The 24,198-nt window shown below is 40.2% G+C and overlaps 1 long non-coding RNA gene and 1 pseudogene across 1 annotated transcript in view; one reads left to right on the top strand and one right to left on the bottom strand.

The window, feature by feature from the left end:
- Window positions 1-14,258: 14,258 nt before the first annotated feature.
- LOC129032906 (ferrochelatase, mitochondrial-like) lies at window positions 14,259-15,583 on the top strand (annotated as a pseudogene).
- A 1,740-nt stretch (window positions 15,584-17,323) lies between these two features.
- The window catches only part of LOC134739125 (uncharacterized), a 542,148-nt gene continuing 535,273 nt past the window's right edge, over window positions 17,324-24,198 (bottom strand). Inside the window, exon 4 of the long non-coding RNA XR_010125634.1 lies at window positions 17,324-18,100. This is a non-coding gene — a long non-coding RNA (uncharacterized LOC134739125). The remainder of the gene's footprint in view (window positions 18,101-24,198) is intronic.

Raw genomic sequence — 24,198 nt, 5'->3', positions numbered from 1 at the left:
TAGTTGGGAGTTTACGGGGATTTTTACATTTTACCAAAGAGTACCTTTTAACCACTGAATTCTATTAGTCTGTTATTTTTACTTCATCTCTTTAGGAAGGTACTCTCTTGTTGACTAAGGCTTTTTGCCACTGTTTACAACATAAATATATTCTCATAATTACAAAAGGAAGTGTAGGTTCCAGAAACCATGGGTCAGTCTGAAAAGGAAACCCAGGTCCAGCTGGGGAACTGAAAGTTAGGAAGAATCTCAAACCCAGGCTTGCACCAGAGACAGGGGGCCAGCAATGCAAACTGGAAGCCCCTCAAGCACTCCGGACATGTGTGAATTTCTGTGAGTCTCTGGGTTGGTGTCTGGTGAGACATTTCATGTCAGGGTTTAAGGTGACAGCTGGTGTTTGAAGCCTGTGTCCATGGGCACAGTAAGGATATGAGACATTGGTGAATTGGCCAGGGGACTCCTAATAGCCTTGACCAGAAGCCAGTCACAGTTTACACTATCCTTATTAAGAAAGTAAGTTGGGAGATCACCCCAGCTGGTGTTCTGGATTCTCAGTGGGTGTTGAGTTTTATAGACTAAGTAAAGCCCAGCCTCCAAGCCCCATAGGCATTTGCCAACTAGATTTCTCAGAGATGCTTTTATCCATTTTGCTCACGGATAGCCTCTGTGAGATGGTGTGTATGAGGAATCATGAGGCTGTATTCTAAACATGGCAACCTTTACATGACTAATAAATACACCTGCTTGTCTGAGGCCAAAATTGGTCTCAGTGGATGTAACTGAAGTTGCTTTGTGTTTTTGATTTTTCATGACTTTTTTTTTTTCAGTATGGCTAGCACTTACAGATAGTTTTAGTTGTATCTGACTTTGGGCCTTTAAGGGAGAGAAATGAGAAATAATTCAATTTTACTTTTGCTGCATAAATGAGAGCTGGAGCTTTGGGAATGTGTTAAGCAGTAATAAAAGACAGCACTTGTTTCCTAAAAAGGCATTGCTGGAACAACAGCAACAACAAACCTATTGTAATGGAAGCCTGGGGTGACTTTAAGAAAGTGCTATGCGGGTTTTAGAAGGGTTTTGTTACCTGTAGTTTGAATGAGCAGTAAAATACCAAAGCTTGCTTTTACTAATTCCCCAATCTGTGTCTGTTGTTAACTGGGTTGTTCACAAAGATGCATCTGTAGCCAAGCCCTTTACTGGTCCATTTATGTGCATCTGAATTCTGACAAGCACATTTGCAGCACAGCCTCCTATCATTTTCAACAGAACATTGTCTGGGCATAGAAAAAGAGCAGAAATGTGTTTTTATGAATAAATCCTAAAATATCTGCTTCTGTGACCCATCATCTGGAGATAACCTCTTCTCCCTCCATTGCCTCATTTCTGACCAATAATAGGACCAGTCAGATATGCTAATTCATTATCTTAGAACTACACCCCAAGAGGTTAAAACTTACTGAGTCCTTTTAAAAAAAGCCCACTAAATACTGAGAAGCAGAGTCATATCTCACCACTTTGGCTGGAGAGAGAGAGGCCATTGACTAAAGTTGAAATGAAGGAAAGAGGAGCCAAGATGGCCGAATAGGAATAGCTCCGGTCTACAGCTCCCAGCATGAGTGATGCAGAAGATGGGTGATTTCTGCATTTCCATCTGAGGTACCGGGTTCATCTCACTAGGGAGTGCCAGACAGTGGGCACAGGTCAGTGTGTGCACACACCGTGCAGGAACCAAAGAAGGGCGAGGCATTGCCTCACTCGGGAAGTGCAAGGGGTCAGGGAGTTCCCTTTCCTAGTCAAAGAAAGGGGTGATAGACGACACCTGGAAAATCGGGTCACTCCCACCCAAATACTGCGCTTTTCCAAGGGGCTTAAAAAACGGTGCACCAGGAGATTATATCCCGCACCTGGCTCAGAGGGTCCTACACCCACGGAGTCTCACTGATTGCTAGCACAGCAGTCTGAGATCAAACTGCTAGGCAGCAGCAAGGCTGGGGGAGGTGCGCCCGCCATTGCCCAGGCTTGCTTAGGTAAACAAAGCAGCCAGGAAGCTCGAACTGGGTGGAGCCCACCACAGCTCAAGGAGGCCTGCCTACCTCTGTAGGCTCCACCTCTGGGGGCAGGGCACGGACAAACAAAAAGACAGCAGTAACCTCTGCAGACTTAAATGTCCCTGTCTGACAGCTTTGAAGAGAGCAGTGGTTCTCCCAGCATGCAGCTGCAGATCTGAGAACGGGCAGACTGCCTCCTCAAGTGGGTCTCTGATCCCTGACCCCCGAGCAGCCTAACTGGGAGGCACCCCCCAGCAGGGGCAGACTGACACCTCACACAGCAAGGTACTCCAACAGACCTGCAGCTGAGGGTCCTGTCTATTAGAAGGAAAACTAACAAACAGAAAGGACATCCACACCAAAAACCCATCTGTACATCACCATCATCAAAGACCAAAAGTAGATAAAACCACAAAGATGGGGAGAAAACAGAGCAGAAAAACTGGAAACTCTAAAAACAGAGCGCAGCTCCTCCTCCAAAGGAACGCAGTTCCTCACCAGCAACAGAACAAAGCTGGATGGAGAATGACTTTGACGAATTGAGAGAAGAAGGCTTCAGATGATCAAATTACTCCGAGCTACGGGAGGAAATTCAAACCAAAGGCAAAGAAGTTGAAAACGTTGAAAAAAATTTAGACGAATGTATAACTAGAATAACCAATACAGAGAAATGCTTAAAGGAGCTGATGGAGCTGAAAACCAAGGCTCGAGAACTACGTGAAGAATGCAGAAGCCTCAGGAGCCAATGCGATCAACTGGAAGAAAGGGTATCAGCGATGGAAGATGAAATGAATGAAATGAAGCAAGAAGGGAAGGTTAGAGAAAAAAGAATAAAAAGAAACGAGCAAAGCCTCCAAGAAATATGGAACTATGTGAAAAGACCAAATCTACTTCTACGTCTGATTGGTGTACCTGAAAGTGACGGGGAGAATGGAACCAAGTTGGAAAACACTCTGCAGAATATTATCCAGGAGAACTTCCCCAATCTAGCAAGGCAGGCCAACATTCAGATTCAGGAAATACAGAGAACACCACAAAGACACTCCTCGAGAAGAGCAACTCCAAGACAAATAATTGACAGATTCACCAAAGTTGAAATGACGGAAAAAATGTTAAGGGCAGCCAGAGAGAAAGGTCGGGTTACCCTCAAAAGGAAACCCATCAGACTAACAGTGGATCTCTCAGCAGAAACTGTACAAGCCAGAAGAGAGTGGGGGCCAATATTCAACATTCTTAAAGAAAAGAATTTTCAACCCAGAATTTCATATCCAGCCAAACTAAGCTTCATAAGTGAAGGAGAAATAAAATCCTTTACAGACAAGCAAATGCTGAGAGATTTTGTCACCACCAGGCCTGCCCTACAAGAGCTCCTGAAGGAAGCACTAAACATGGAAAGGAACAACCGGTACCAGCCACTGCAAAATCATGCTAAAATGTAAAGACCATCGAGACTAGGAAGAGACTGCATCAACCAATGAGCAAAATAACCAGCTAACATCATAATGACAGGATCAAATTCACACATAAAAATATTAAGTTTAAATGCAAGTGGACTAAATGCTCCAATTAAAAGACACAGACTGGCAAATTAGATAAAGAGTCAAGACCCATCAGTGTGCTGTATTCAGGAAACCCATCTCACGTGCAGAGACACACATAGGCTCAAAATAAAAGGATGGAGGAAGATCTACCAAGCAAATGGAAAACAAAAAAAGGCAGGGGTTGGAATCCTAGTCTCTGATAAAACAGACCTTAAATGAACAAAGATCAAAAGAGACAAAGAAGGCCATTACATAATGGTAAAGGGATCAATTCAACAAGAAGAGCTAACTATCCTAAATATATATGTACCCAATACAGGAGCACCCAGATTCATAAAGCAAGTCCTGAGTGACCTACAAAGAGACTTAGACTCCACACATTAATAATGGGAGACTTTAGCACCCCACTGTCAACATTACACAGATCAACGAGACAGAAAGTCAACAAGGATACCCAGGAATTGTACTCAGCTCTGCACCAAGTGGACCTAATAGACATCTACAGAACTCTCCACCCGAAATCAACAGAATATACATATTTTTCAGCACCACACCACACCTATTCCAAAATTGACCACATACTTGGAAGTAAAGCTCTCCTCAGCAAATGTAAAAGAACAGAAATTATAAGAAACTATCTCTCAGATCACAGTGCAATCAAGCTAGAACTCAGGATTAAGAATCTCACTCAAAACCGCTCAACTACATGGAAACTGAACAACCTGCTCCTGAATGACTACTGGGTACATAACGAAATGAAGGCAGAAATAAAGATGTTCTTTGAAGCCAATGAGAACCAAGACACAACATACCAGAATTTCTGGGATGCATTCAAAGCAGTGTGTAGAGGGAAATTTATAGCACTAAATGCCCACAAGAGAAAGCAGGAAAGATCCAAAATTGACACCCTAACATCACAATTAAAAGAACTAGAAAAGCAAGAGCAAACACATTCAAAAGCTAGCAGAAGACAAGAAATAACTAAAATCAGAGCAGAACTGAAGGAAATAGAGACACAAAAAACCCTTCAAAAAATTAATGAATCCAGGAGCTGGTTTTTTGAAAGGATCACCAAAATTGATAGACCACTAGCAAGACTAATAAAGAAAAACAGAAAGAAGAATCAAATAGATGCAATAAAAAATGATAAAGGGGATATCACCACCGATCCCACAGAAACACAAACTACCATCAGAGAATACTACAAAAACCTCTACGCAAATAAACTAGAAAATCTAGAAGAAATGGATAAATTCCTCAACACATACACTCTCCCAAGACTAAACCAGGAAGAAGTTGAATCTCTGAATAGACCAATAACAGTAGCTGAAATTGTGGCAATAATCAATAGCTTACCAACCAAAAAGAGTCCAGGACCAGATGGATTCACAGCTGAATTCTACCAGAGGTACAAGGAGGAACTGGTACCATTCCTTCTGAAACTATTCCAATCAATAGAAAAACAGGGAATCCTCCCTAACTCATTTTATGAGGCCAGCATTATCCTGATACCAAAGCCGGGCAGAGACACAACCAAAAAAGAGAATTTTAGACCAATATCCTTGATGAACATTGATGCAAAAATCCTCAATAAAATACTGGCAAACCGAACCCAGCAGCACATCAAAAAGCTTATCCACCATGATCAAGTGGGCTTCATCCCTGGGATGCAAGGCTGGTTCAATATACACAAATCAATACATGTAATCCAGCATATAAACAGAACCAAAGACAAAAACCACATGATTATCTCAATAGATGCAGAAAAGTCCTTTGACAAAATTCAACATCCCTTCATGCTAAAAACTCTCAGTAAATTAGGTATTGCTGGGATGTATCTCAAAATAATAAGAGCTATCTATGACAAACCCACAGCCAATATCATACTGAATGGACAAAAACTGGAAGCATTCCCTTTGAAAACTGGTACAAGACAGGGATGCCCTCTCTCACCACTCCTATTCAACATAGTGTTGGAAGTTCTGGCCAGGGCAATTAGGCAGGAGAAGGAAACAAAGGGTATTCAATTAGGAAAAGAGGAAATCAAATTGTCCCTGTTTGCAGATGACATGATTGTATATCTAGAAAACCCCATTGTCTCAGTCCAAAATCTCCTTAAGCTGATAAGCAACTTCAGCAAAGTCTCAGGATACAAAATCAATGTACAAAAATCACAAGCATTCTTATACACCAATAACAGACAAACAGAGAGCCAAATCATGAGTGAACTGCCATTCACAATTGCTTCAAAGAGAATAAAATACTTAGGAATCCAACTTACAAGGGACATGAAGGACCTCTTCAAGGAGAACTACAAACCACTGCTCAATGAAATAAAAGAGGATACAAAGAAATGGAAGAACATTCCATGCTCATGGGTAGGAAGAATAAATATCATGAAAATGGCCATATTGCCCAAGGTAATTTATAGATTCAATGCCATCCCCATCAAGCTACCAATGACTTTCTTCACAGAATTGGAAAAAACTACTTTAAAGTTCATGTGGAACCAAAAAAGAGCCCACATTGCCAAGTCAATCCTAAGCCAAAAGAACAAAGCTGGAGGCATCACGCTACCTGACTTCAAACTATACCACAAGGCTACAGTAACCAAAACAGCATGGTACTGGTATAAAAACAGAGATATAGATCAATGGAACAGAACAGAGCCCTCAGAAATAACTCTGCATATCTACAATTATCTGATCTTTGAAAAACCTGAGAAAAACAAGCAATGGGGAAAGGATTCCCTATTTAATAAATGGTGCTGGGAAAACTGGCTAGCCATATGTAGAAAGCTGAAACTGGATCCCTTCCTTACACCTTATACAAAAATCAATTCAAGATTGATTAAAGACTTAAACGTTAGACCTAAAACCATAAAAACCCTAGAAGAAAACCTAGGCATTACCATTCAGGACATAGGCATGGGCAAGGACTCATGTCTAAAACACCAAAAGCAATGGCAACACAAGCCAAAATTGACAAATGGGATCTAATTAAACTAAAGAGCTTCTGCACAGCAAAAGAAACTACCATCAGAGTGAACAGGCAACCTAAAAAATGGGAGAATATTTTCACAACCTACTCATCTCAAAAAGGGCTAGTATCCAGAATCTACAATGAACTCCAACAAATTTACAAGAGAAAAACAAACAACCCCATCAAAAAGTGGGCAAAGGACATGAACAGACACTTCTCAAAAGAAGACATTTATGCAGCTAAAAGACACATGAAAAAATGCTCACCATCACTGGCCATCAGAGTAATGGAAATCAAAACCACAATGAGATACCATCTCACACCAGTTAGAATGACAATCATTAAAAAGTCAGGAAACAACAGGTGCTGGAGAGGATGTGGAGAAATAGGAACACTTTTACACTGTTGGTGGGACTGTAAACTAGTTCAACCATTGTGGAAGTCAGTGTGGCGATTCCTCAGGGATCTAGAACTAGAAATTCCATTTGACCCAGCCATCCCATTACTGGGTATATACCCAAAGGACTATAAATCATGCTGCTATAAAGACACACGCACACATATGTTTATTGAGGCATTATTCACAATAGCAAAGACTTGGAACCAAGCCAAATGTCCAACAATGATAGACTGGATTAATAAAATGTGGCATATATACACCATGGAATACTATACAGCCATAAAAAATGATGAGTTCATGTCCTTTGTAGGGACATGGATGAAATTGGAAATCATCATTCTCCGTAAACTATCGCAAGTACAAAAAACCAAACACCGCATATTCTCACTCATAGGTGGGAATTCAACAATGAGAACACATGGACACAGGAAGGGGAACATCACACTCTGGGGACTGTTGTGGGGTGGGTGGAGGGGGGATGGATAGCATTGGGAGATATACCTAATGCTAGATGACGAGTTAGTGGGTGTAGAACACCAGCATGGCACATGTATACATGTGTAACTAACCTGCACATTGTGCACATGTACCCTAAAACCTAAAGTATAATAATAATAAATAAATAAATAAATAAATAAAAGAAATGAAGGAAAAAATGTTAAGTGCAGCCAGACAAAAGGTCAGGTTACCCACAAAGGGAAGCCCATCAGGCTACCAGCTGATCTCTCAGCGGAAACTCTACAAGGCAGAAGAGAGTAGGGGCCAATATTCAACATCTCACAGAAAAGAATTTTCAACACAGAATTTCATATCCAGCCAAACTAAGCTTCATAAGTGAAGGAGAAATAAAATCCTTTACAGACAAGCAAATGCTTAGAGATTTTGTCACCACCAGGCCTGCCCTACAAGAGCTCCTGAAGGAAGCACTAAACATGGAAAGGAAAAACCAGTATCAGCCACTGCAAAATCATGCCAAATTGTAAAGACCATTGATGCTACGAAGAAACTGCATCAACTAATGAGCAAAATAACCAGCTAACATCATGACAGGATCAAATTCACACATAACAATATTAACCTTAAATGTAAATGGGCTAAATGCTCCAATTAAAAGACACAGACTGGCAAATTGGATAAAGAGTCAAGACCCATCAGTGTACTGTATTCAGGAGACCCATCTCACGTGCAGAGACACACATAGGCCCAAAATAAAGGGATGGAGGAAGACCTACCAAGCAAATGGAAAACAAAAAAAGGCAGGGGTTGCAATCCTAGTCTCCGATAAAACAGACTTTAAACCAACAAAGATCAAAAGAGACAAAGAAGGCCATTACATAATGGTAAAGGGATCAACTCAACAAGAAGAGCTAACTATCCTAAATATATATGCACCCAATACAGGAGCACCCAGATTCATAAAGCAAGTCCTTAGAGACCTACAAAGAGACTTAGACTCCCACACAATAATAATGGGAGACTTTAACACCCCACTGTCAACATTACACAGATCAATGAGACAGAAAGTTAACAAGGATACCCAGGAATTGAACTCACCTCTGTACCAAGCGGACCTAATAGACATCTACAGGACTCTCCACCCCAAATCAACAGAATATACATTCTTCTCAGCACCACATCAGACTTATTCCAAAATTGACCAAATAGTTGGAAGTAAAGCACTCCTCAGCAAATGTAAAAGAACAGAAATTGTAACAAACTGTCTCTCAGACCACAGTGCAATCAAACTAGAACTCAGGATTGAGAGACTACACATTCTCATCTTCTTCCCCTAGGTTATCTACTTATTGGTATCTTACTCGTGGGCCAGCAATACTTGTTTCCTTTTTCCTTCCTCTTACAATCCAGCTGCTGAGATAGCTTCTCCTATTCATCTTCACTAATTAATTTATTTTTATGGTGTGATCTATCAGTTTTTCATTAGCCTTTCCAGAACATTGCCTTATTCTTTTCTAAGAACAACGGTATTATTTCTTCTCAGGAACTTCTATGTTGTTAATTTTTCTATTCAAAACAGTTACGTCGAATATAATAACTACTTTTTCATGTAATTCTGAGCAAATATGCAGGAGGAAGGTGAGGGTGTTGTATAGTTCTAAACGTGGGAATTCAGGTACTTTGGAATTCCTCAAATAGTCTGTATTTGCACCTGCTGGAATGCTGCTCTTCCCTCTGCAATATTGCCAACTCCTAGATTCACAGGGTCCCAGAGTCTAGAACTAGATAGATTTGATAGAGGATTGCAAGCTCTGAGAGGCACAGGGTGCGGGTAAGAGAAGTAACTACCATTAATAGCTTTTTCCATGCAAGATGTGAGATACCTTCCTACCATGTGTATTTCAATACCTTCAAAAGCTGTGTTTCTCAAATCACAAAGTGAACACAAATCACCTGGGGATATTATTAAAATGTAGATTCTGGTTCAGATCCTAGGTGATTCTGATGCTGGTATTCCAGGGACCACATTTCGAATAGTAGGGTCTAAAATTTCATTGTCCAATATGGTAGCTACTGCCACATGCAGCTATTAAGCACTTGAAGTGTAACTAGTTCAAATTCGGATGTTCTATAAATGTAAAATACAAGATTTCAAAGATTCATTTAAAAAAATGGATATAAAATTTCTCATCGATATTTAACGTTGATGACATGTTGATAATAGTTTGGCTATATTGAGATTAATAAAATATATAATCAAATTAATTTTAGTTGCTTCTTTTTAATTATTTAAAGAACTACAAACTTGTAAATTACATTATTTTATAATTTTAATCCAGTGCTTCCCAAATTTTACTGTGCTTACCAGCTACCCAAGATTCTTGTTAAAAGCAGATTCTGATTGCTCATTTTATATTTCTATGAACACCACTGCTTTAATGCTCTTTTCCCTCCATTTCATTGGCTATTGATAGCATTTAGCATATTTTATAATAGTGGCTCTCAAGCTTTATTGTGCTTAATAGTCACCTGGTTGGCTTGTTAAATCAATGATTGCTGTTCTACTCCCAGACTATAATTGAGTAGTTCTGAATGAGGATCCAAGAATTACTATTCCTAACAAGGTCCCAGGTGATACTGATGCCGCTGCATGGACCACACTTAACAGTAGTAAAACCCTAAAACTCTTTCCTCTCTTGCCTATTCAGTAGCATTTAGCATCTTCTGTCCCTCTGTTTTGCAGTATAGTTTGTGAAAGTATTTTTTTATCTTCTGCTCTACTCACACCAATGTCCATTCATATTGTGGCAATGTCCATTCACCCTGTGACATTGTAAAGTCCTTGAAGGGAAATGTTGTGCCTGTTTGTCTTGGTACCACCAGAGCATCTACTTCAACAATTGGCTTGTTAAATTGAAATAAATTGGATTTAATGAAGTAATTCACCTTTTTTCTTCTTTAGTCTCTTACTAGAAGTTCTGACAAGCACAAAATATTAAAATGTTAATGTAAGAAAACAGGTATAAGTGTTGATCTGTCAATTAATCCATTGATTTACTAATTATTGGGTAAATTGCTTTCTGTTCTTTTTTATTAGTTTAATTTAATGCATATTTTTAAACACTGAAATGCTGATGATTAGGGCAATCAGTTAGCCTGATTTCAGAAGATAAGTTAATTGGAAGGTCAGAACAACACTATCAAGTACACCTAGGAAATTAAAGCTATGACGTCATGGTAGCCCAGAGATAGAAGAAAAGCCACCCTTTAAATTATGCTGATTAAAGCCTTACTACCCAAAAAGTTCTCCTTAGACCAGCAGCATCAGCAGAATGGAGGTAAGAGAAGTAACTATCACTAATAGCTTTTGCTATGCAAGAAGATGAGAAATAACTTCCTGCCATATGGATTTCAATGCCTTCAAAGGCAGTGTTTCTCAAATCGCAAAGTGCACACAAATCACCTGGGGATATTATTAAAATGTAGATTCTAACTCAGATCCTAGGTGATTCTGATGCTGGTAATCTGGGGACCATATTTGGAATGATCCCTGACACATTGTTACAAATGCATAATCTCAGGCAAAATACCTGAATATATCAATCAGAATCTGCTCTGAACAAGGATCTTGGGTAATTGGTAAGCACATTAACATTTGAGAAACACTGGATAGAAAGATAAGGGCAGAATCAGGTGCTATATAAGCCTGAAGTTGACTCTGGGACTCTTTCCTCCCTTCCCTAAGAGAAGTCTCAGCACTTGGCCTAAGACAAGTCAGATGGCAGAATGGAGGAGGCAGATGCCCCACACAGATGGAAATACATTGCACGGGGATATGCAGACCACAGCAGAGCTCCGCCAATCTGCAACAGCCTTGTTCACAACAGGACCAAATCTCTCAAAGATTTGTGGCTAGGGGAATTAAAAGAAAAAGAGACTCTTAATATGATGGTAAGGCTTTAGCTGTCAAGCAGCAGGATGCTGCTCCTCCTTGACAGCATGAAAGGAAGCCCAGCTCTACCAGCCTACCTGTCTGGGAGCCACCTGTCACATAGGAGTAGGAAGCAGATTTACTGCCAGAATTTGGGCAAAACTGCATCCCCTCTCTCCAAAATCATGGGGATGAGATAAGTGAAGTGTAGGACTGAGCTTGCAGGGATGATATGCCGTCATATAAACATGTAAACATCTACCTTAATTCATCTTTTTTTTTTTTAATAAGAGGGAGGCATGTGAGGCAACTTCAGTAAGTTGAAACCCTTGTTATTTTGAAAGGTAGTTGTAATGGTGGCTCTGATATGTGAAAGTTAATATACTTGACATACTGTAATATCTGAGTGTTGGTGGTTTGGAGAGGAGTCCATTAAGTAAACCACACACTTTTTAAGTTGTTGACCATAGTAACCCTGGGTCCTCCATTTGATGAGTGGAGATTACAGATCTCAGTCCAAATAGATATTCTTGAACATATCCTTTCAGAAATTGTTAAACAGGTTAAATATTCTTTCCTTCTGTAAGTCTTCTAATACTTTAATATGTTTGTTTTCCATTCATTCAATCAGTTGTATAAATAAACATTAATTGAGCAATGGCTATTTAGGCACTAATCTTGGGGCTAAGGAAATACATGTGGACAGGCAACATCCTTGACCTTGAGCTATTATATCATGGTTCAGAGAGAGTGACAAAAACATTAACAGGCAGCACAGAGCTGTCAGTGATAGGATAGAGGACATACTGCCTAATGTGAGTATAGGCATAACAGAAAATGATGATGATGTTAAAATGTGTCTAATATTTATTACATGGCAAGAACTATGCTAAGTATTATCCATAACTACACTCATTTATTTTTTATCATAACCATATAAAGTAAGTATTACTATGTCCATTTCTTAGGGTAAAAGTAATAAAGCACAGAAAGGTTAAGTAGTTTGCTCAAAGTCACACAGCTAGAGTGACAGGAATAGACAAACTTTAAAACTAAAGTAATATTGTTTGGAAATAAGATACCGAGGTCCAGAGATAGAAAATTAAATGCATAAAATTACATTAAAATGGACATTTACTAATGGCCTGCTATTACCAGGAACTGTGCTAGATCTGGAAAGTAACAAAGATGGATAAGACATTGTTTCACTAATCAAGAGTTCATCAATAGGACACATAGGCCGGGCGCTGTGGCTCATGCCTATAATCCCAGCACTTTGGGAGGTCGAGGCAGGCAGATCATGAGGTCAAGAGATCGAGACCATCTTGGCCAACATGGTGAAACCCTGTCTCTACTAAAAATACAAAAATTATCTGGGCATTGTGGCACACACCTGTATTCCCAGCTACTCAGGAGGCTGAGGCAGGAGAATCACTTGAACCCGCGAGGTGGAGGTTGCAGTGAGCTGAGATCGCGCCGCTGCACTCCAGCCTGGTGACAGAGTGAGACTTCGTCTCACAAAATAAATAAATAAATAAATAAATAAAAAATAAAAGATATGTAAACACACATAGGGATATATTTGGTAAACTGTTCTAAGTTTGCTGATGCATGTATGTGCAAGGTACTGAGGACATAAAAATAAGAGAGTGATTGACTTCATTCTGGATGTGGTCAAGGAAGACAAGAGGAGGTAATGTGTCAGCTGGGCTTTGAGTTGTGAATAGGAATTTGCCAGGTAGAGGCATTTCAGGGAGAGGAAACAACAGGTTAAAAAAAAGCAAGGACATTAAAGAGCAACGTAAGGGAGGTTTCTTTATACAATTCAGTTGAGTGTCTACTCTATATAAGCAGCTGTAACACCTGGTACAAGGTGTAAAACAATGAGGAAAAAGAGTCCTTGGAGTCTGCAAGGAAAGTTACTATTCCTCATCTTTATGTCTGGCAAGGGTGCAATGGCAGAGTGTGGTTAGACACTGCACATGGAATACAGTCTTTCATCTCTTGAACCTCCTGATCCTAGTAAAGTAGTGGTAACATATTATGAACAGATAAACACATAGGGAAAAGGAACAGAAGACAGAATTTCAGGGAACATAGGAATATAACAATAATTTAAAGACAAAAAATGTACAAGAAATGGTACCTGAGTGTTACGAGTGAAGATACAACCCACTCTCCTGTAGAAGGAAAGCATGGGATGAGGTAACATGGTGCCCAATCCAGGAAAGTTTAGTGATGAGAATATTCCAATTAATGTAAATGGAATATCTGAATTGAGCCTCATACAGAAGACATCTAATGAATTGTAAAAGATATCCTCAACATTCTACATTAAATGTCATAGATTTCTAAGTCACATCAACTAGAAGCTGAAACTCTAAAACCAGAATAAATTCCCAGCAAGCAAGAGGAAACTGATCTTCATTCTTTTTATGATAAAATAAGAATTATGTTTACCTTATCATTCAGGCCTTGGGGAAGGACAGAGGCAAATGTACAGACTAACTCTAGCAACTTACAAGACTCTAAGACCATGTTGAATATCTGTATTGAATGTATTTTCTCTAGCTGTGGACATTCATATTTGTGTATATATTTCTTTCTGATTTTGATTTTTACTCATATTTAATAACACATTATGATTGTTATGTATTTAGTGGAATGAAGCAATTCAAACAAACAGGCGCTGGGAGGGCTATGGGGGGCCACATGAAGTCGGGTGTCCTGGGATATCGGTGAGGAGAGATCCTGGCTGGGCCCTGGCTGTGCTGACACCTGTGGGCGCTGCCATGGGAGGAGTCTGGGACTCGGTGAAGGTTCCCCCGGGAATGTATTGGCTGGCACAAGGCAGCTTGAGGGCCTGTCAGCCACAGAAGTGCCAGTCAGGTGTCACAGAAACAGCCCAGCATGGCCAGGGTGCAAAACCTCAAGTTCAAGTGGAGAAGAGGAAGCTTAAAACTGGAATATTAATGCTAAACATGGGAGGACCTGAAACCCTCGGACACGTTCATGACTTCCTTCTGAGGCTCTTCTTGGACCAAGACCTCATGACACTTACTGTTCAAAATAAGTTTACACCATTCTTTGCCAATTGCAGAACCTCCAAGATTCAAGGGCAGTACCACAGAACTGGAGGTGGGTCCTCCATCAAGACGTGGATTTCCAAGCAGGGAGAAGGCATGGTGAAGCTGCTGGATGACTTGTCCCCCTACACAGCCCCTCACAAATACTTCATTGGATTTTGGTATGTCCATTCTTTACCAAAAGAAGCAAATGAAAAGATGGAGAGAAATGGCCTGGAAAGGGCTATTGCTTTCATGCAGCATCCACAGTACAGTTGCTGTACCACAGGCGGCAGCTTAAATGCCATTTAAAGATCCTATAACAGAGTGGGACAGAAGCTTACAATGAAGTGCAGCACTATCAATAGGTGGCCCACACATCGCCGCCTCACCCACTGCTTTGTTGACCACGTTCTGAAAGAGCTGGACCATTTTCCACTGGAGAAGAGAAGCGAGTTGGCCATTCTCTTTTCTGCTCACTCACTGCCAATATCCATGATCAACAGAGGAGACCCCTATTCTCAGGAGTTAAGTGCCACTATCCAAAGAGTCATAGAAAGGCTGTGTTACTGCAACCCTTACCAGCTGGTGTGAGGATCCAAGGTTGGTTCAATGCCCTGGTTGGGTCTTCAAACAGATGAAATCTATCAGAGGGCTTTCTGAGAGGGGGAAGAAGAATATCCTCTCAGTTTTGATAGCATTTACCAGTGATAACACTGAAATGCTGTGGAAACTGGATATCGAGTACTCTCAAGTTTTAGACAATGAGTGTGGAGTTGAAAACATCAGAAGAGCAGCCTCTTAATGAAAATCTAGTGTTCTCTAAGGCCCTAGCTGACTTGGTGCACTCACCTACCCAGTTAAACAAGCTGTGTTCCGCAGAGTTGACTCTGAGTTGTTTGCTCAGTGTAAATCCTGTCTGCAGGGAGATTAAATTCTTCACCAATTCTAAATTGTCTGCAGGGAGATCGGATTCTTCACCAACTGGCAGCTGTGACTCCCCCAAAGTGGATTCCATGGGATTAGGCACATGCTCAACCTCCAGCTCCTGCCCATGTGGAGAGGCATGTTATTTAGAGATCAAGGAAGGAAGTCATCTTAGTATATGTACAGTCTTTGGGCACAAATTATGTGTTTTCTTGAGGATTGGACTATTGTGATGAATTTCTATTTTTATGTAACTATACAGTAGGCATTGATATTTCCTCTCTCTAGGTATAAATTACTAATTTGTAATGTTCAGTAAGACAGTCAATAAATGAGTGGAAAAATTTATCTTATGAGACACACACCTATTTTAAATATAGATTTTGGTTTTATTGCCTAAAAAACTCCTGAAAAGATGCAGAGTCCCCTCTGTGGGCTTTCAGTGTGAGCAGGATCTGTTCAGTCTTGCGCATACAATTGTAGTTATTAAAATAAACATAGTTGAGTATTTGAAATGAATTAAAAAAAGAAATGTTACTTAATCTTTCCCTAAGTCCGTGGGTTATAGAATGCCAGTGAGGCAATTTGGCTACCTACAATGGCTGCTGTTGCCAGCGAGGCCACCATTCATTAGTCATTTGATATTTGTGTGTCTCTTACTTTCCTCAGTGTAAAACTGAATCAAGTACAGATTTCAGAAGTACTCTGAAATTCCCTAGGCATCCAAGGCTAATAAGTGTTATACATGCCTTAGTGAGTGTCTGTAGTTGCACAGGAAAGGGGTTCCTATCTGCAAGGACAGCACTGCTGGGAAATGGTAAGGATGGTGTTCATCCTTACATCTCCTTCAGGGATCATCACAAGCATTTGCATCCAGCATCTTTTTTATCTTAGTTGAATGTCTCCTTTCTGTACATTTGTTTTAAGGATCACTTTATATGGTCAACTATACTTTGTAAGCTTGAATTCTTTCTTAATTTACTATTTTTTATTATAAAAATTATATAGCCAAATAGGACATGTGAAAAATACAGAAAATAAAAATAACTGCTTTAATGTAACACTATTATCATGTTATTGCATTTCATACCAATGTTGTCCTGTAGATATTTTTAATGCCATTGTCACCTTGGATTTGTGAGTGAAGTTGTTATAAAAATGTAAAAATAATGTCATATCAGAATATGATCTTCTATATTTGGATTTAAGTAGATTAAAAGATCCTCGACAGATCTATGAAGAATTTTTAATGATCACTTTCTCTTTCCTCCAAGCCCTAAAACTTTGTACTTCAAAAAAGCACTTCTTTGATTTTTTATAAGCTAGTTTAAAAGTGGAAATATTTGTGAATTCATAGATCTTCTATATTAAGAATTTGCTATGTTCATAAATATTATGACATCAATCAATAAATAAACATATGGAAGTGGAGATATCGCTAGGCTCGGTGGCTCATGTCTGTAATCCCAGCACTTTGAGGGGGGGAGGCGGGCGGATCACTTGAGGTCAGGAGTTCAAAACGAGCCGGGCCAACATGGTGATACCTGATCTCTATTAAAAATACAAAAAAAAAAAAAAATTAGCTGGATGTGATCTCAGCTACTCAGGAGGCTGAGGCAAGAGGATTGCTTGAACCAAGGAGGTGGAGTTTGCAGTGAACCGAGATGTCACCACTGCATTCTAGCCTGGGCAACAGAGCAAGATTCTGTCTTAAAAAAAAAAAAAGTGGATACATCATTGTGGCTAGAAACTTTTTAAGAGAAGAAGACGTTTTCAAAACTTTCAATGTAATGGAGATGTACAAATCAAAAACATAGCAAAATAATCAAAGTAGATAGCAATGGCAGAAAAATAACCCAAAACAAAAAATAGAAATTGTGCTTTAATAATATACATTACATTTCCTGAGTCATTCTAGACAGCAAATAAGTTATTAATATAACTGATAGAAATATTCATTTTTATCAATGTACTTTTGGAAGGTTTACCTATAGACATTTATTCATCCAATCATGTGTTCATTTATTCAGTAACTTTTCAATAAGCGCCTTTGATGTGCCAGTCACCAACTGTTTTGAATACATCAGAGAACAAGACAAATAATGCAATTGTCCTACATTTGCAGAGAAACAGCTAATAAATAAATAAACAAACAAAATAATAACAGGCTATGATAGATGATAATAAAAAGGAAATACAAAATGTACTTATTAGGTGGTTATAACCACTTAACAAGTCACCCTGAAACTTAGTGGCTTAGAACAACTAGAAATTATTGAACACACAATACTGGGGTTTGGCAATTTGTCCTGGGCTCCATGAAACAGTTCTGCTTATCTGGGCCAGGCTCAATGGAGCTTGGCCATATCTCATTCGTGCTTCTGCAGACAGCTGCGACATTGGTTTAGGGCCGGCAGGTCCAAAACTCAGCTGTGATGGCTCATCTGCGTTCCACATGGTTGTACATCCTCCAGCAGGCTACCTGGGACTTGTTCATTTGGTGATGGTGCTGAAATCTCAAAAAAGAGGATGAAAGTTTGCAATGCCTCTTGAGGCCCAGACTTGAAACCCAATAGACTCCAGCTACTGATGGCAGAAGTTCCTAAGAATTGAGGTCGTTTTTGCAGTTAACACATTAGGACAGAACAGCCAGGACTAAGTTGATAATTTTGATGTTTGGAGTTTTGTTATAAAAGCAGCCAGCAAAGAAATCAGGAGAGGATGATGTTGTAGGAGTCTCTAGAGGAGAGCTAGAAATAAAATAATTGAAACTAATGAAGTGAAACAGATACAAAGAGTACAGATAAGGAGCTCAAAATTAATGATAACTTTTACAGGCTATAAAGGATAAAAGAATATAAAGTACAAAATGTTGGAACATTGTCCTAGAGTTTGCTAAAATTACCAACAAATAAAAACTCATTGGTCCTTCTGATCTTTTATTTTTTCACCAAATCACCTGTATTAAAACTGTGAATTAGTTATGTTCTTGTATTTTGCACGATTTGTCAAAAAAGAAACTATATAACTACTCAAGGGAGAGAAGAATGTTCAAGAGTATACAGGAGGAAAAAAAAAATGTCAGTAGGAAAGAAAAAGCTTGTTTAGGGGGGAGGAGCCAAGATGGCCGAATAGGAACAGCTCCGGTCTACAGCTCCCAGCGCGAGCGACGCAGAAGACGGGTGATTTCTGCATTTCCATCTGAGGTACCGTGTTCATCTCACTAGGGAGTGCCAGACAGTGGGCGCAGGTCAGTCGGTGAGCGCACCGTGCGCCAGCCGAAGCAGGGGCGAGGCATTGCCTCACTCGGGAAGCGCAAGGGGTCAGGGAGTTCCCCTTCCAGGGGTGACAGACGGCATCTGGAAAATCGGGCCACTCCCACCCGAATACTGTGCTTTTCCGACGGGCTTAGGAAACGGTGCCCCAGGAGAGTATAGCCCACACCTGGCTCAGAGGGTCCTACGCCCACGGAGTCTCGCTGATTGCTAGCACAGCAGTCTGAGATCAAACAGCAAGTCGGCAGCGAGGCTGGGGGAGGGGCGCCCGCCATTGCCCAGGCTCGCTTAGGTAAACAAAGCAGCCTGGAAGCTTGAACTGGGTGGAGCCCACCACAGCTCAAGGAGGCCTGCCTGCCTCTGTAGGCTCCACCTCTGGGGGCAGGACACAGACAAACAAAAAGACAGCAGTAACCTCTGCAGACTTAAATGTCCCTGTCTGACAGCTGTGAGGAGAGCAGTGGTTCTCCCAGCACGCAGCTGGAGATCTGAGAACGGGCTGACTGCCTCCTCAAGTGGGTCCCTGACCCCTGACCCCCGAGCAGCCTAACTGGGAGGCACCCCCCAGCAGGGGCAGACTGACACCTCACACGGCCGGCCAGGTACTCCAACAGACCTGCAGCTGAGGGTTCTGTCTGTTAGAAGGAAAACTAACAGAAAGGACATCCACACCAAAAACCCATCTGTACATCACCATCATCAAAGACCAAAAGTAGATAAAACCACAAAGATGGGGAAAAAACAGAGCAGAAAAACTGGAAACTCTAAAAACCAGAGTACCTCTCCTCCTCCAAAGGAACGCAGTTCCTCACCAGCAACGGAACAAAGCTGGACAGAGAATGACTTTGACGAGCTGAGAGAAGAAGGCTTCAGACGATCAAATTACTCCGAGCTACGGGAGGATATTCAAACCAAAGGCAAAGAAGTTGAAAACTTTGAAAAAAATTTAGAAGAATGTATAACTAGAATAACCAATACAGAGAAGTGCTTAAAGGAGCTGATGGAGCTGAAAACCAAGGCTCGAGAACTACGTGAAGAATGCAGAAGCCTCAGGAGCCGATGCGATCAAATGGAAGAAAGGGTATCAGCCCTGGAAGATGAAATGAATGAAATGAAGCGAGAAGGGAAGTTTAGAGAAAAAAGAATAAAAAGAAACGAGCAAAGCCTCCAAGAAATGTGGGACTATGTGAAAAGACCAAATCTACGTCTGATTGGTGTACCTGAAAGTGACGGGGAGAATGGAAACAAGTTGGAAAACACTCTGCAGGATATTATCCAGGAGAACTTCCCCAATCTAGCAAGGCAGGCCAACATTCAGATTCAGGAAATACAGAGAACGCCACAAAGATACTCCTCGAGAAGAGCAACTCCAAGACACATAATTGTCAGATTCACCAAAGTTGAAATGAAGGAAAAAATGTTAAGGGCAGCCAGAGAGAAAGGTCGGGTTACCATCAAAGGGAAGCCCATCAGACTAACAGCGGATCTCTCGGCAGAAACCCTACAAGCCAGAAGAGAGTGGGGGCCAATATTCAACATTCTTAAAGAAAAGAATTTTCAACCCAGAATTTCATATCCTGCCAAACTAAGCTTCATAAGTGAAGGAGAAATAAAATACTTTACAGACAAGCAAATGCTGAGAGATTTTGTCACCACCAGGCCTGCCCTAAAAGAGCTCCTGAAGGAAGCGCTAAACATGGAAAGGCACAACCGGTACCAGCCACTGCAAAATCATACCGAAATGTAAAGAACATCGAGACTAGGAAGAGACTGCATCAACTAACGAGCAAAATATCCAGCTAACATCATAATGACAAGATCAAATTCACACATAACAATATTAACTTTAAATGTAAATGGACTAAATGCTCCAATTAAAAGACACAGACTGGCAAATTGGATAAAGACTCAAGACCCATCAGTGTGCTGTATTCAGGAAACCCATCTCACGTGCAGAGACACACATAGGCTCAAAATAAAAGGATGGAGGAAGATTTACCAAGCAAATGGAAAACAAAAAAAGGCAGGGGTTGCAATCCTAGTCTCTGATAAAACAGACTTTAAACCAACAAAGATCAAAAGAGACAAAGAAGGCCATTACATAATGGTAAAGGGATTAATTCAACAAGAAGAGCTAACTATCCTAAATATATATGCACCCAATACAGGAGCACCCAGATTCATAAAGCAAGTCCTGAGTGACCTACAAAGAGACTTAGACTCCCACACATTAATAATGGGAGACTTTAACACCCCACTATCAACATTAGACAGATCAACGAGACAGAAAGTCAACAAGGATACCCAGGAATTGAACTCAGCTCTGCACCAAGCGGACCTAATAGACATCTACAGAACTCTCCACCCCAAATCAACAGAATATACATTTTTTTCAGCACCACACCACACCTATTCCAAAATTGACCATATCCTTGGAAGTAAAGCTCTCCTCAATAAATGTAAAAGAACAGAAATTGTAACAAACTGTCTCTCAGATCACAGTGCAATCAAGCTAGAACTCAGGATTAAGAATCTCACTCAAAACCGCTCAACTACGTGGAAACTGAACAACCTGCTCCTGAATGACTACTGGGTACATAACGAAATGAAGGCAGAAATAAAGATGTTCTTTGAAACCAACGAGAACCAAGACACAACATACCAGAATCTCTGGGATGCATTCAAAGCAGTGTGTAGAGGGAAATTTATAGCACTAAATGCCCACAAGAGAAAGCAGGAAAGATCCAAAATTGACACCCTAACTTCACAATTAAAAGAATTAGAAAAGCAAGAGCAAACACATTCAAAAGCTAGCAGAAGGCAAGAAATAACTAAAATCAGAGCAGAACTGAAGGAAATAGAGACACAAAAAACCCTTCAAAAAATAAATGAATCCAGGAGCTGGTTTTTTGAAAGGATCAACAAAATTGATAGACCGCTAGCAAGATTAATAAAGAAAAAAAGAGAGAAGAATCAAATAGATGCAATAAAAAATGATAAAGGGGATATCACCACCGATCCCACAGAAATACAAACTACCATCAGAGAATATTACAAACACCTCTATGCAAATAAACTAGAAAATCTAGAAGAAATGGATAAATTCCTCAACACATACACCCTCCCAAGACTAAACCAGGAAGAAGTTGAATCTCTGAATAGACCAATAACAGGAGCTGAAATTGTGGCAATAATCAATAGCTTACCAACCAAAAAAAGTCCAGGTCCAGATGGATTCACAGCCGAATTCTACCAGAGGTACAAGGAGGAGCTGGTACCATTCCTTCTGAAACTATTCCAATCAATAGAAAAAGAGGGAATCCTCCCTAACTCATTTTATGAGGCCAGCATCATCCTGATACCAAAGCCTGGCAGAGACACAACAAAAAAAGAGAATTTTAGACCAATATCCTTGATGAACATTGATGCAAAAATCCTCAATAAGATACTGGCAAACAGAATCCAGCAGCACATCAAAAAGCTTATCCACCATGATCAAGTGGGCTTCATCCCTGGGATGCAAGGCTGGTTCAATATACGCAAATCAATAAATGTAATCCAGCATATAAACAGAACGAAAGACAAAAACCACATGATTATCTCAATAGATGCAGAAAAGGCCTTTGACAAAATTCAACAACCCTTCATGCTAAAAACTCTCAATAAATTAGGAATTGATGGGACGTATCTCAAAATAATAAGAGCTATTTATGACAAACCCACAGCCAATATCATACTGAATGGGCAAAAACTGGAAGCATTCCCTTTGAAAACTGGCACAAGACAGGGATGCCCTCTCTCACCACTTCTATTCAACATAGTGTTGGAAGTTCTGGCCAGGGCAATTAGGCAGGAGAAGGAAATCAAGGGTATTCAATTAGGAAAAGAGGAAGTCAAATTGTCCCTGTTTGCAGATGACATGATAGTATATCTAGAAAACCCCATTGTCTCAGCCCAAAATCTCCTTAAGCTGATAAGCAACTTCAGCAAAGTCTCAGGATACAAAATCAATGTGCAAAAATCACAAGCATTCTTATACATCAATAACAGACAAACAGAGAGCCAAATCATGAGTGAACTCCCATTCACAATTGCTTCAAAGAGAATAAAATACCTAGGAATCCAACTTACAAGGGATGTGAAAGACCTCTTCAAGGAGAACTATAAACCACTGCTCAAGGAAATAAAAGAGGATACAAACAAATGGAAGAACATTCCATGCTCATGGGTAGGAAGAATCAATATCATGAAAATGGCCATCCTTCCCAAGGTAATTTACAGATTCAATGCCATCCCCATCAAGCTACCAATGACTTTCTTCACAGAATTGGAAAAAACTACTTTAAAGTTCATATGGAACCAAAAAAGAGCCCGCATCGCCAAGTCAATCCTAAGCCAAAAGAACAAAGCTGGAGGCATCACACTACCTGACTTCAAACTATACTACAAGGCTACAGTAACCAAAACAGCATGGTACTGGTACCAAAACAGAGATATAGATCAATGGAACAGAACAGAGCCGTCAGAACTAATGCCACATTTCTACAAGTATCTGATCTTTGACAAACCTGACAAAAACAAGAAATGGGGAAAGGATTCCCTATTTAATAAATGGTGCTGGGAAAACTGGCTAGCCATATGTAGAAAGCTGAAACTGGATCCCTTCCTTACACCTTATACAAAAATCAATTCAAGATGGATTAAAGACTTAAATGTTAGACCTAAAACCATAAAAACCCTAGAAGAAAACCTAGGCATTACCATTCAGGACATAGGCATGGGCAAGGACTTCATGTCTAAAACACCAAAAGCAATGGCAACAAAAGCCAAAATTGACAAATGGGATCTAATTAAACTCAAGAGCTTCTGCACAGCAAAAGAAACTACCATCAGAGTGAACAGGCAACCTACAAAATGGGAGAAAATTTTCGCAACCTACTCATCTGACAAAGGGCTAATATCCAGAATCTACAATGAACTCCAACAAATTTACAAGAAAAAAACAAACAACCCCATCAAAAAGTGGGCAAAGGACATGAACAGACACTTCTCAAAAGAAGACATTTATGCAGCCAAAAAACACATGAAAAAATGCTCACCATCACTGGCCATCAGAGAAATGCAAATCAAAACCACAATGAGATACCATCTCACACCAGTTAGAATGGCAATCATTAAAAAGTCAGGAAACAACAGGTGCTGGAGAGGATGTGGAGAAATAGGAACACTTTTACACTGTTGGTGGGACTGTAAACTAGTTCAACCCTTGTGGAAGTCAGTGTGGCGATTCCTCAGGGATCTAGAACTAGAAATTCCATTCGACCCAGCCATCCCATTACTGGGTATATACCCAAAGGACTATAAATCATGCTGCTATAAAGACACATGCACACGTATGTTTATTGCGGCATTATTCACAATAGCAAAGACTTGGAACCAACCCAAATGTCCAACAATGATAGACTGGATTAAGAAAATGTGGCACATATACACCATGGAATACTATGCAGCCATAAAAAATGATGAGTTCACATCCTTTGTAGGGACATGGATGAAATTGGAAATCATCATTC

Source organism: Pongo pygmaeus, chromosome 2 (assembly GCF_028885625.2).
Source record: "Pongo pygmaeus isolate AG05252 chromosome 2, NHGRI_mPonPyg2-v2.0_pri, whole genome shotgun sequence".
NCBI lineage: Eukaryota > Metazoa > Chordata > Mammalia > Primates > Hominidae > Pongo > Pongo pygmaeus.
Note: the sequence above shows the minus strand (reverse complement) of the source record. Positions and strands in the feature narration are given on the sequence as shown.